Source organism: Muntiacus reevesi, chromosome 1 (genome assembly GCF_963930625.1).
Source record: "Muntiacus reevesi chromosome 1, mMunRee1.1, whole genome shotgun sequence".
NCBI classification, from domain to species: domain Eukaryota; kingdom Metazoa; phylum Chordata; class Mammalia; order Artiodactyla; family Cervidae; genus Muntiacus; species Muntiacus reevesi.
The window spans coordinates 127,777,573-127,792,935 of record NC_089249.1 but is presented as its reverse complement, the minus strand read 5'-3'; the positions used below and the strand labels follow the sequence as shown (position 1 = coordinate 127,792,935).

Sequence of the window (15,363 nt, the reverse complement as noted above, 5' to 3'; positions counted from 1 at the left end):
AATAGAGGAATTTTCCTCCCCTGTCTAGTGATTTTCTTTTACTCTGTGTTTTTACATTATTTATATTGGTAAAATAAATTGTAAGAATAAAGCATGTCCTCAAGAGAGGATAAAATGATGTTTCAAATCTGATACCTTCACAATACATATCAGTTTATTAAGATGATTTCAAGTCCCAGAGGAAAAAAATGTAATTTTTGTTTAAGCATTTCCCTAACTTATAACATGAAACTCTTTTTAACCCATTAACTACTAACATCTTGTAAAACTAGTGTTTCAGGAACATATTATATGTGAAACTCAGAGTTAAGCAAATTTAAATCTCATGGCTACAAGTATGAATATGAATTTAAATTGTATACAGAAATATGATATATATAAGAAGTGGGTTATTTTGTGCATGGAATCCTTTTATAGCTTGCTTGCTTGCCACTAGGACTTCCCTGATAGTTCAGCTCATAAAGAATCGCCTACAATACAAAAGACCCTGGTTGGATTCCTGGATGGGGAAGATCCCCTGGAGAAGGGATAGGCTATCCACTCCAATATTCTTGGGTTTCCCTTGTGGCTCAGTTGGTAAAGAATCTGCCTGCAACACAGGAGACCTGGGTTCAATCCCTGGACAGGGAAGATCCCCTGGAGAAAGGAAAGGCTACCCACTCCAGTGTTCAGGCCTGGAGAATTTCATAGACTGTAGTCCATGGGGTTGCAAAGAGATGGACACAACTGAGCAACTCTCATTTTGAGCTTCCCTGATAGCTCAGTTGGTAAAGAAGCCACACATCTTTTACAGAAAAAAATGAAACAGGTGCACACTCCCAAAATTTCTCATTATTTATGTATACCATCTAGTTGTATTCTCCTTAAATGAATTTTTCTACATGTACCCTCAGTTTTATCAGTCAGATACATGGATCAATGGTTTCTGCATTCAGTCAAACTTAATGGATACAAGGAAAGGTGTAGTTTGGGCCTATTCTCTTCTCCCATTTGTTGGTGAGTAACTAAGTGATTTCTATCATTTCTTTAACACATTCTCTGCCTCAATAAAATAATCATGCTCTTAAATACATTCTCCTAAATATGGAAGAGGGGAGGTGGAATGGGAAAGGAAGAAGAGAAGACAGTCAACATCTGTAAACAACCAACATCTGTTCAGTGTCAAGAATGTTTCAAGAATGTGCCAAATGCTCTGGACACATTATCTTGTAACAATTCTTCATTGAAAGTTTTAACCCCATTTTATAGATAAGAATTAGAGTAAAAGAGGTAAGTAAATCATCCAAAGTAACAAAATTATAATTAGCCTACTTAGTTTGAACTTAGGCCTGCTCATTTAAAAGACCATGGTCTTCCCATGACACCGCAATGTCTTCCTTAAAACAGAATCTTCTTGGATAGTTGAGGAGAAAAGTAGTATCTTTTCAAATATCTGATGATGGCTGGCAGAATGCAACCTGGACTAGACTTGTTTTATGTAGCCGTCAGTGTGAGAACTAAAATGAAGGAGTGGAAAGCATAAGAGATTGTTCCTAATTAGATATAAGAAAATTTTCCAACAAGCAGTTCAGAAAGAACAGGTTGCTCTGAGGAGTATGAGAGGACTTTTCTATGACTGAGTGGACAACATTTTGGTGAGATGCCATCTAAGAGAAGTAAAGATTGCATAGATTTTTAAGAATCTAGAAGATTTGGTAACATTAAGATAACATGAATCTAAGAAAGCAGTGCAAAATCAGCATACTTTATATTACCTTTTAAAAACCATGAGGAAAAGTTTCTCACTCTGTTAAGAAAAATGTCAATAATTTAATTCAAAAATTCCCAAATTCCAAAAAGTACATCTAAATTAATTTTTTTCTCTACCAAAAAAGACAAAAAAACAAAGACAAAAATCCTCATTAATACACCAATAATGAATAATGCTTGTTTCCAGTTATACAACTATTTCTAAATGGGTAAATAGTTGAGGGAAAAAAATTGAAAATTACTATAATGGGTTTTTGTTACTTTGCTGCAATGCAGGAGACCCAGGTTCAATCCCTGGGTTGGGAAAATCCCCTGGAGAAGGAAATCACAACCCACTCCAGTATTCTTGCCTAGAAATCTCCAAGGACAGAGGAGCCTGGTGGGCTACAGGTCATGGGGTCATAAAGAGTTGGGCACAACTGAGTGACTAGCACTTTATTTAAGGAAAAGTTAATAAAATTCCAACTCCATGTTTTTAGGCAGAATTTTTGTAACTTCTGTAATGTTACTCTTCCAAAACTATCATTACAGTGCTTGTAAGTGTTCTTTGGCATTAGAAATATATAGTATGAAGTACAAATCAGGAAGCCTACTTTTGTGCTTAAACGAAGCCATTATTCAGAGAAATAGTTAATTTCAGTCAAATTAATTTTTTGAATATCATTTGCTTGTACCTAAAAATTAGAAACTAAATTTCTTTTACAATAAGCTTTCTAAAGTTTGACACAGTATTTTTAACAAAAGCAGTCACATTTAGTCATGATAGTCATTATAGAAATGTTTGACATATTTGCAAACAAAAACAAATCTTATAATTATTTTTCCCATACTCTGCTTGTAACAATCTTTCCAAGGACAAAGGCCTTATAAATGGCTTAATCAATGTTCTGAAATAGTCCTTTTCTACTTCTACATTAGTTGAATGCTGAGGATTATAGCTATTACAGTTACTATTTTATTTTTGTCAGAAACAGTTGAGATGTACTAGGAAAAAAGCAAAGTCAGTCTGAAATTCTTAAAAATTGATTGCTAAAATGTCAGTTAAATCTATCACAAACTTTAACAATTTTAGGTATAACAGATATAGTTATTTAGCAAAACAAAATATGTAAAATACATAATTAGTGCCTAATAGATCCATTTATAATTATTACATCTCTCTCTCTAGCAATCTTTATAGATTTAACAACATTACCTAAAACTAAATACATTTATTCTACAAAATTAAATCTCTATTGGCACATTTAAACTAGAAATGTCTTAGTTAACCAAAATTAGGTAAAATGGATACTATTCTGTTTTCACAAGATATTAATAACCTTGGTAAATAAAAAAGAAAATGTTATCAGAAATTATAACTGAAATATACTACACTAATTACTCACCAAACATGATTAGCACAATGAAATGAAAGTTAATCTTGAATGTTACAAATCTGTAACTAAATTATTGATTCTTTTAATATAAAATATGACTTTTCTGACATGAATATATCCATTGTAAAGTGAATGATAATCTCAATTCTTATTGCGAAGCACATTAAGGTGATTTCAGGTCAACTTAGATGACAGATTAGATAACTCCTAGTCACACTATTTCGATCTGTTGCTGGTCAGTAACCACTGCCAAGCACACAGCATAAGCTGAAGGACACTGTATTTTGAGATGTCTCTATCCAAACAGTCAGTCTCTAAGAAGAGCTCCTCCTGCGTTTCCTATTCTCCTTTTGTCATGGCTATTGCCTTTGGTGGATCCTTGAGTTCACATGCTGTCAAGTGTATCAGGACAGGCACACAACCACCTATTGATAAAAGCAACAATGTATTTTTTTAACTAAAATGTTAATTTACCTTTTGTACTGCAAATTAAAATCTTCCTACTAGATGCACAGGATACAATGAGCATGAGTGATCTGGTTGTTATTTTCTTCACTGTATAATGTACTTTTTCTTCCTTATGTACATATTTCTATTGAAAAAGTAGATACAAATACCCAGCTAGGGAACTAGCCAAGGAGCACATCACTTTTCCATTTCCTGGAAGTGGAAAATGGCCCATCTCCTTGCTTCCAGTACTTTTTGCCTCAGGGCCCAACAATCCTCCACCAAAGCACACTTATGCCCCTAATACCGTGTTTTACACATTGTTAAGACAAACACTGTCAGAAAATCTAAGAATGTACCATAAGTTTAGGGATACATTTTGATACAATGGAATATAGAAAACAAAGGCATTCTTTATATTTGGCACACTTACAAAATTACAATGAATTTTAAAACATTGAAAACTGCCATTATGATCACCTCACAGTATCTGTTATTATAATAAAATAAAAACCCATTATAAAATACATTTAACAAGTCTTTACTATTCATACAAAATATTCTAAAAGAAAAATTATAATATATTTTCTATGAAGAATCAAAAACTCTTCTGAAAGCCTTCTGTCTTAGTAACTAAGATAATAAGGCTGTAATGCAAAGGGAGTAAGGTTAATTACTACCAAGATCTTAATATTCAAAACAATACAAAGGGTCAAATGACTAACATTCATTAGGGATGTTTACTTTCTAAATGTGATGAACTCTGAATTACTTGCTTGTGAAAGAAATGTGTATTTGTCTACTTGATTTAATTGCTGACTGTTTAATTTAGTTGTGTATAGCTAATTCTCAAGTATTCAAGGTCCACTCATGCAAGATGGAGATCATTCGAGATCACTGACACTCCTTTTTCTTAACAACTTTGAACAAACCACTATCTATCAGGCTGCCTTCAGTGGTGAAGAAGAGAGAAAGAATCAGTACAGGCAAACAGGAAATAAATTCTATCACAAATATCCTTTTTACCATCAACTTTATGGAAGATGTTTTTGAAAATCACATTATAAATGGTTGTTATAAGGGTAGCTCACAAAAGTCTATAAAATCCTTAATGTTGCTGAACTTTCTGAACTAAATATAGATCCTCAGATTAGGTGATAATGTAGAAGAAACTTTTCTCGTGAGTCAACCATAGGTACAGTTTTACATGAGTAAAGTTAATCTTAAGCGCATTCTCCTACCACTCACGACCACATCCCCTCAGATCTCTACCTTATCTGAAGTTTTCATTTGGGAGCCAAGGACAACTGGGATGGAGAAGGAAAGCAGGAACAGAATTATAAGGAGGGTGACTCTCTTTAGGCCAGTTTCTAAATAAATGAATACTCATGTGCTGAATACTGAATGAACTCTGTTGACATTCAGTTCTTTAAAATATGGTCCTAATTAAACAAAACATGAATTACATCTGTTGATACCTTATTCATTACATTTCCTGGGGACAAAGTTCCTTTATAAGAACTCACAAGGTTGGCCAGAGGAACTATAACTATATTAAGATGAAGGATTTTAAGGTCAAACAGACCCATATCCAAATTCTGGCTTTGCCACTTACAAGATGAAAGATCTTAGGCAAGTTACTTAAACCATTTTGAACCTCAGTTTAATCTATGCATAAAATGGGAAAGACAACTTTCTCAATGATAATTATTATTTTCTGATGACAATGATTACAATTAACTGTGAAATATGATGTTTTACACCAGTTTGCAGGTGCCCCCTGAATATGGAATGAAGATGGACTTGAGACACATTTAAGGGACAGAACAAACAGCAAATAAAAACTAACTATATATGAATACTGTGAGGGGAAGAGAATAAGAAAGGGAAGAAGAGGAGGGAGGGAAAATGGGAGAGATGAAGGGAGGAGAGACGGAGGGAAAAAAGCCCAAGAATATTTGAAAATCATTATGGTACACTGAACAGTAGGAAGTGGGGGTCCAGCAGGAATTTGTAATAGGGACAGAATCCTAGAGATAGGTCTAGGAATATAACAGCAAAAGATTTTCAAAGGAAGTGATCAGAGAGATAGAAGGAAAACCAGTACACAGTGATAGCTGGTCCAAAAGCAAAGAAAAATGGTTTCAGAGAGCTAAATATCACAAATAAGTTTTTTTTTTTTAATTAGGATGATGCGAAAATTAGGACATTTTAGTACATTTTGCAAGAACGGTTGCAGAGCATTTACTAGAGTACAAACTAGAATAAAGTAGATTGAGGAAAAATAAGGCAGCAAAGAAATAAAGAGTGGCAGTTGACTTTTTTTATTATGGTAAAATATACACAAAATTTGCCATTTTAAGGAATAAAATTCAGTGGCATTAAATACATTCACACTATTGTGCAACCATCACCACCATCCGCTCCAGAACTTTTTCATCCTCCCAAACTGAAACTCTATACCCATTAAACAATAATTTCACAGCCTCTCCTCTCTCAGCTCCTAGAAATCACTGTTCTATTTTCTGTCTATTCTTGGTATTCTGTGACCATTCCTGTTACCTCATGTAAATGGAATCATATAGTATTTGTACATCTGTGTTTAACATTTCACTTAGTATAAAATCTTCTAGGTTCAGTATGTTTCAGAATTTCCTTCCCTTTTAAGGCTAAGTAATACACCATTTTATGTATATGCCATATTTTGCTTATCCATTTATTTGTCAATGGACATTTGGGTTGTTTCTACCTTTTGGCTATGATGAACAATGCTGCTATAGACACTGGCTTACAAAATCTGTTCAAATCCCTGCTTTTAATTATTCTCTGGAGTTTGTAGTCACAAGTAGAATTGCTGGATAATATAATAATTGCTTTATTTATTTATTTATTTGAGGAACCACTGTACTGTTTTCCCTGGTGGCTGTATCATTTTACATCTCCACTAACAGTATACAAGGGTTCCAACTTCCCCACATCCTCTCTAGCACTCATCCTTTTCTGGCTTTTTGATAACAGCCATCGTAATGGGTATGAAGAGGTTATCTCACTGTAGCTCTGGTTTGCATTTCCCTATTGACTGATGTCTATTCAAGTCCTTTGCACATTTTTAAAATGCATTTTGTTTCTCTGTTGTTGGGTTCAGTTACAGCAGGATTGAGGATGACTTTTTTTAAGGACTAAAAACATCTAAATCAGGAATGGAAAGTGCAAAGAAGAGAAAGAAAGGCATGACAGATGGAACGATGTAAGCATAGTTTTCTCTGATATAATTCACACGCTTCTTCCTTTCAGATGGACAAAAAAAGATAAAGGCTTGTGACAATACAAATAAATCTGAAAGTATGGGAAGGTACACTGAAGGTATTTTTGTCTAATTTTCTCAAGACTTAGGAGGCTAAGTCATAAGCTGAACAGGAAAGTGGATAGAAGTGGGGAAGAGGCATGGAGACTATAGCAAATATTTGGAGCATCTGCAATTGAAAATTGGTAAGGAGCCTAATTAGATTTATTCAGCAGCATTTAACCCAGATGAAGCTGTCAATGTCTTCACTGTTGCTTCTGTTATCGTCATTGGCATCATCATCATCATATTTCCAACGTATAACTTGCAAAAGAAAGATTAAGAGACTTGTCCCAGACTAGACAGCTATTAAATGGTGGAGACTGGATTCAATCCCAGGCCACCTTATTACATTATGCTGTGACCTAAGAAATGCTAATGAACTTTACAGTTTTAAACATAAATCTTTCTGTTTTAATTCTTCTGAATAAAATCCTAGAGGTGGCGTGGAATTACTATTATTAGTTATAAATACACACACACTAACAAACTACTTTTCAAAAAGGCTGTATTAACTTACATTCCCATCAGCAATTTAAGAGCATGCTCATCTCACTGCCTTTTCACCAATACAAACCATTCTCATTTTTTAAATCTTTTCAATTTTTGTGGAAACTGGTATCTGTTTGTTTTTATTCTGGAATACTTAACAGACTAATGAGGCTTAAACTTTTCATTCCTAATATAGAAATTTAGTATATCAGGAACTATATGACAAATTTGTAGGTAGACAGACTTTTTCAAATTTACATAAAGTTAATGAAATATCAGTACTGAAATATTGATTACTATTTTCAAATAGCTTTACAGTTTCATGTATGCCTTGAAAAGTGACATTTTGGGAAGCAGGGCTTATAAGTTATAATATGAAATCTGATATTAATTTATATGAATATAAAATCATATCCCAGGTGATATTAAAGGAGCAACACAAGACCTTCAAGCAGTATAATTTTCATTACTTGTCTCATAATTTGAAAATAAATAAGCAGTATGTTATTTTTCACTAGACTTCAGTTTTAAAGTCTACAATTAGGGAAAGCTCTGTAAGAATTTAAAACAACCTCAGTCAGTCCCTAGGCAGGGAGAGTTCTATGGATGCTGTCTTTCGACGAGTTGCCAGGTATTGATAATTCAATAGGCACAATTTAAAAGAGAAATTGTCAAAAGTTTTCTACTTGATAGACTTTTCAGTCAACCTTTAGTAAAGTTTAGCTTTAATGAGGCAGGCATTACTAGAATAGAAAAACATAAACATGCCAAAATAGCTAGAGTAAAACAAGACAAAGAGCTATCACAAACAAGGACAGAAGAACTAAAAAACTGTCCAAATATATATCACATAATGACAGAAGGTAGAACTGCAGCATCTAAGACAGCATCTGAGAATGCAGAAAAGTGAGGAGAGGTTCTCAATTAAACATGTTTTTAAATATTACATTATAAGATTAAGAGACTAGAGCACACAGATAAAAGGTTTTATAGGCAAACACTGGAAATAATTACCTGCAGTGGTACTCAACATGAGGCAGTACTGCCCTCCATGGGATGGGAGGAGTTCAGAAAATGCGACTGCATTGTTTGGTATCACAATAAGTGAAAAGTACTCATGGCAACCCGTGTTTGGAAGGACCAGGGACGCCAACAACCCTGTGATGCACAGTCCAGTCTCGTACAATGACAGACAATGTCACTCAAATGCCAAGAGTACCCACAAAGCACAACAATGGACATACCAGGAAACTATATGGATTGGTTGTACTAGAAAAAAAATTATCTCCAGGATTTAAAAGGAACAACAAAGCATAGATGAAACAAAATTTTGCAAAACAGCCTTCCATGTTATAAGCCAAGGCCTATCAGGACACACTCCAGTACTTCTTCCCAGTAAACTGAATCTTCAATGGATATATATATAGCTCTATAGTAATCTTTTGGGTAGCCTGTCTAAATGAAAGAAAATGGGTTACACTATATCATCATTATGTACCCTACAGAGATACATTAAAAAATATAGATTTTGCAATCTACTAATCTTATTAAAATATTAAAGGATTTATAAGAAGTCTTATAACTGAAACAGTGGGATCCAGGGAAAGCCTGCAATATGAATGAGAACACAGTGGGGAAAACAGTGGATAATATATCTCTGTCACGACAAAATATGAAGAAGTTAAAGTTTTTTAAAGAACACACAGGTTTGTGCCTTTGTTTACACATAGCCTTTGCCTTAGTAAAGGGTCTTAAATTAATAAAGATAAAATTGTTTCATGATGTTGATTCCCAGAATGAATCTCTCACATATCTTAAATTCCAGGAAAGTATCTACTAAAAGATGTCTAATCAAGATGTTTAAATCATGCATATTTATGCTTGTTTAATAGAGGAACAAGCTGAGACAGTAAGATAAATTTAATTTCACAAGTGAGGACAATAATCATCAGGACCAAGAACAGACTCACTGGAGGTTTAAAATTCAGTTCGTACTTACGGAGTTCACACCATATCACTGCCACTTTCACAGCACAGTGAACTCACCGCGAGGAAAGCCTGCAGTGCTACCATGTCCAGGTTCAAACCTTTGCTTTGCCACAGACTAGATATTTGATTGTTTACAAGCTGTCTCTTGTTCCTGTGCCAACATTGTTACGGTTTTGTGTCTACCTTCATGAGAGACACTGATCTGTGATTTTCTTCCCTTGTGATGTATTTGGTATCGGGGTACACTAACCTCATTGATGCTTTCGAATTGTGGTGCTGGACCCTTGAGAGTCCTTTGGACTGACCTGATTCGAAGAGCTGACTTAATGGAAAAAACCCTGATGCTGGGAAAGATAGAAGGCACCAGGATAAGAGAAGAGCAGAGGATGAAATGGTTAAACAGTGTCACCAACTCAGGGGACATGAATTTGAGCAAACTCTGGGAGATGATTAAGTACAGGGAGGCCTGCCGTGTTGCAGTCCATGAGTCACAAAGAGTTGGATATGATTTAGCAACTGAACAACAGCAACACTAACCTCATAAAATAAGTTAGGAAGTGTTTTCTACTCCTCAATTTTCTGAGACTGTATAGCATTTTTTACTTAAATGTCTGACAGAATTCACCAGCCATGCCATCAGAGTCCATACTTTTCTTTGTGGTAAAATTTTAATTTATGAATTCAACTGCCTAACTTGAAAATCTATTTAGCTTTTCTACTTATTTTTGGACCAGTTTTAATATTTGAATTTTTCTAGGAATTTGTCCATTTCATCTAAGTTGTCTAAAATTTGTTGAAAAAGGGCTTTATAACCTTTACTTATCATTCTTTTGATTTCTAAAGGGGTTCTAGTGATGCCCCCTCTTCATTCTTGATTTTGATAACTTTTTTCTTTTATTATCTTAGTCTGTGTTACCAAATTTGTCTATCTCTTCAAAGTAATAACATGGTTTCATTGGCTTTTGTTCATTTAATTTTTATCTTTAGTAAATTTTTATATCTAGTAAAGACTCGGAGAAGGCAATGGCACCCCACTCCAGTACTCTTGCCTGGAAAATCCCATGGATGGAGGAGCCTGGTAGGCTGCAGTCCATGGGGTCGCTAAGAGTCGGACATGACTGAGAGACTTCACTTTCACTTTTCACTTTCATGCACTGGGGAAGGAAATGGCACCCCACTCCAGTGTTCTTGCCTGGAGAATCCCAGGGACGTGGGAGCCTGGTGGGCTGCCGTCTATGGGGTCGCACAGAGTCGGACATGACTGAAGCAACTTAGCAGCAGCAGCAGAAGTAGCAGTAAAGCACTGCCTGAACATTGTTTTAGAAACTAACGAGCAACATGAGCTTTATAACAAAAAAATAATGGTGACATTACTACTTCATTTCCAATTTTCCTTCCTCTAATTCTTCTGATTATGGTCAAAAGGTGTTTATTATTTTGATCCGGGCCTCTTTCTTTTTTTTCATTCTGGAAGTTTTTAGGGCCTTCTTTTTATTTTTTATTGTTCTAAAATTTCAAACTGATGTTCCTTGGATGGGGTCTATTTGTTTCTTAGCAAACCACTGAGTTCTGGAAACATATTCTTGCATTATTTCTTTAATACAGCTTCCCCTTTTTCTTTCTGTCTTCTTTTTCCAATACTTTTCATTAGTCATATGTTGGACCTCACTGTGAAGGTTCTGAAATTTTACCCTGCTTCCAAGATAACAAGCTGGCCTAGAACAGTTTCATGGTTACTGGCAGAAGACATGGGACTCCTAAATCAGAGACAAAGTACTTTATTACTCATAAGCTACATGAGCTTCACATGTGTGCCAGTTCTTTTTGTCCCCAAGTCCCATGGGGACAATGCAGTGGCAGACCTTGGTAATTACTATGCACACAGTAGGTTTATGTAACAGACAACGAATCCCCAACCTAGGAAATCCCAAGTCTTTTATAACAAGCTGCAACGAATCTGTCCAATCTGTGCCAGGGAAAGAGACACTATCTTTGAGATAGCAAACAAATCTAAAGGAGTCACTATCTCTGTCTTCCAATACTGTGCACAAACATCTCTGCCAAAATAATCCAGAGTAAAAGCTTGTCAGTGTGGGACTTCCCTGGTGGTCTAGCACTTATGAATCCACCTGCCAATGCAGGAACAGGAACACAGGTTCAATCCCTGGTCTGGGAAGATTCTGCAAGCCATGGAGCAATTAAGCCCACACACCACAACCCGAGCCCTTGCTCTAGAGCCCACGAGCTGCAACTACTGAGCCCACGCACCACAACTACTACTGTGCTCCACAAGAGAAGCCAGCATAATGAAAAGCCTGTGCACCACAACAAAGAGTAGTTTTACCCCACTCGCTGCAACTAGAGAAAGCCCATGTGCAGCAAGGAAGACCCGGCACAGCCAGAAACAAATAAACAAAAATAAATAGTTTTTAAAAAGCCTGTCAGTGCTTCTGCTTGTAAGATATACAGAAATGTGAGACTCATATGGAATTGTCTACAGTGTATTTCTCGAATTTTCTTATCCTTTATCTCTGATTTGCCTTCTCTTTTTGTTCCATCTTTTAAGAGATTCCTCAACTATGCGTTCAAAATTTTCTAGCGAAATTTTTATTTCTAGTCGCATAGTTTTAATTTCTAAGAGATCTTCCTTATTTTCTGCATATTCCTTTTTGTGTATAGTACCCTGCTTCCTAAATAAAATACCTTCTCATTGCTTTCTGAAATGGTGCTGGTAGTAGTGGTTGCTGTTATTACTGTTTTCTCCTATTCCTGGCTTTGTCTATATTTGCTAAGTTCCCTTTTTCCATTTGCTTATTTTGAGCTTTGTCTTCCATAATAAAGAATTCTCCAAAAGTTTAATGATCCTTGGTTGTATCTCAAGAGTGAGGAAATAAAACACTGATCATAAGACTTTATGCATTAACACCACTTACCAACCACAGGGCTTACCAATGAGGTGAACAGACTGGGCCTGGGCTATTAAACTGGAGTCCTGCAAATGTCACAATACACCATTTTTTTCTATTAGGCTAGTATCTTCAGGGAGGAATTCTGCAGCCTTCTGCCTGATAGAATATAAGCCTGACACCAGTGTTTTGTGAACTAAACAGAAGGGCAGCGGGAGTTCCTCTTTGCACACAACCTTTGAGGTGTCTGGTGTCTGCTTTCCCAGGTTCTACAATACAAATGGCTTGTTCTCAGAGATCTCCCTCATGATGGAAGTTACGGTATAGCTTGTCCGCTCCACCAAGCTGATCACCATTTATTCAACTGATTTTCTTCTTTTCTTCTTCCAATTTTGGTGCCTCTCATCTGCTATTTTCTACTCCTCCATTTCCTTTGTTTTATGGTATTTATATATTTTTATATCTTTACTGTCATTTTAGTAGGGTTTTTCAGGAAGGAAAATAGACATGTGTTCCATCAGCCATGTTTAAATAGCTCACAAACATAATTTATAAATTTTGGTAAAAATTACCACACTGTCCCTACCAATTTACACTCCTCTCCAATAGTTTCTGTGCTTTGTTTTTATTGAGTATTACTACTTTTCATATTTTTGCTAATGTAACAGATACTTTTAAATGGGAATTTTTTTTTTAATTTTTAAGGTTGAAATGAGTAATTCTTACATCATTAATGAATATTAATGTTTCTATCAGCTTATTTTTATTTCAACTTTTGAGACCTGTCCGTATGAATTTCTTTGCTCCTCTTCCTTTGGAGTGTTAGGATTGTTATCTCTTTGTAAAAGCTCTTTATATATAAAGATGTCAATTCTGTGAGGAAAATAGTTTTGCACTTTGATATTTGCCTTTTTGTTTTGATGTACATAAATTTTACAGTTTTACAAAGTCAAATATATTGATTTTCCTTAAAGCTTTTGCCATGATTTTCACACTTAGAAATTCCTTACCAACAAATATTTACCAATATGTAGTTTTGACAGGTCCCATTATTAGCAGTGATCTATAATCCAATTAGCATCTACTTTTTCCACACTTATAAATCAAGAATCTAGTCTCTGCTGCCCCTCCCAAAGGCTTAACTGTCCCAGCATCATTTACTGAATAATCCTTTATTTTCTCACTGATTTGTGGTGTCATCTTTATCATTTATATAGTCCAAATACACAGTAGGGTTTCTAGCCTAGCTAAGTGACTTATACTATCTACTCTGCTCAGATCTATTCTGCACTTAGGACTTACCTACATTTTTGTATCAGCACCACTTTGTATATCTAAATAGCACAAGTCTAAATATTTTAATATCTGGCAGAGCTAACTAAAAATGATTCTTGACACAAAATATCAAGAAATAAAACACATATCTAACTAGATGACACTAAAGAAAAAGTGTTATGGTAAATTATACATTCATTACTGATGAATTTCATTTTTCCAGTACATTTCTAAAATATACCACTTTTTTTTAAAAAGAAAGATCAATAACAATTTTGTTTGAGACTGATCTACCACTCCTGAAAGTAAAAGTAAAGTCACTCAGTCGTGTTTGGCTCTTTGTGACGCCATGGACTATAGCCTATATCAGGCTACTCCATCCATGGGATTTTCCATGCAAGAATACTGGAGTGAACTGCCATTTCCTTCTCCAGGAGATCTTCCCAACCCAGGGACTGAACCCAGGTCTCCCGCATTGTAGGGAGATGCTTTACCGTCTGAGCCACCAGGGAAGTCTATACTACTCCTAGTTCAGTTCAATTCAGTCATTCAGTCATGTCCAACTCTTTGCGACCCCATGGACTGCAACATGCCAAGCTTCCCTGTCCATTACCAACTCCTGGAGTTTGCACAAACTCACGTCCATCAAGTCAGTGATGCCATCCAACCATCTCATCCTCTGTCATCCCCTTCTCCTCCTGCCTTCAATCTTTCCTGGCATCAGGGTCTTTTCAAATGAGTCTGTTCTTTGCATCAGGTGGCCAAAGTATTGGAGCTTCAGCTTCAGCATGTCCTTCCAATGAATATCCAGGACTGGTTTCTTTTAGGATTGACTAGCTTGATCTCCTTGTTGTCCAAGGGACTCTCGAGAGTCTTCTTCTCCAACACCACAGTTCAAAAGCAGCAATTCTTCGGCGCTCCGCTTTCTTTATCCAACTCTCACATTCATACATGATTACAGAAAAACCATAGCTTTGACTAGACAGACCTTACCATAGCTTTGACTAGACAGACCTTTGTTGATAAAGTAATGTCTCTGCTTTCTAATATGCTGTCTAGGTTGGTCACAGCTTTCCTTCCAAGGAGCAAGCGTCTTTTAATTTCATGGCTGCAGTCACCATCTGCAGTGATTTTGGAGCCCAAGAAAATAAAACTTTCACTGTTTCCATTGTTTCCCCATCTATTTGCCATGAAGTGATAGAACTGGATGCCATGATCTTAGTTTTTTGAACACTGAGTTTTAAGCTAGATTTTTCACTCTCCTCTTTCACTTTCATCAAGAGGCTCTTTAGTTCCTCTATGCTTTCTGCCATAATGCTGGTGTCATCTGCATATCTGAGGCCATTAATATTTCTTCTGGCAATCTTGACTCCAGCTTATACTACTTTTAACAACATATTCATTTCTTTTTCAAAAACTGTGTCTGTTTTTTTTTTATCCCTAGTTGTCACTATTTTATAATTCAATAAACTCTACATGGTGCTAATTGATTTTTTATGTTTACAAATTAAAGTAACACAAACCTACCAATTAGAAAAGAAAGAAAAACATTTTCTAACCCATCTGTATGTAATTCTTTTCACAAAGAACAAAAAATATCAACTTTCCACAAAAGCACCATAGTATAGTCACATATTTCAAATCTTAATAGTAAATTTAAGCTATTTTTTTAAAGTGGTTTGATTTTAAAATTAACATCTCTGAAATAAATGTAAAATTACTTATATGGGAAAATCAACCACATCTCTCCATACGTATCTCAGCGAGATAGTTCTGTACCTGCCTT

General features: G+C 35.5%; 1 protein-coding gene across 1 annotated transcript in view; it reads right to left on the bottom strand.

Annotated features, from left to right (window-relative positions):
- The window catches only part of PIGK (phosphatidylinositol glycan anchor biosynthesis class K), a 128,949-nt gene that overhangs the window by 19,512 nt on the left and 94,074 nt on the right, over positions 1-15,363 (bottom strand). The gene's annotated exons all lie outside the window — the stretch shown is intronic.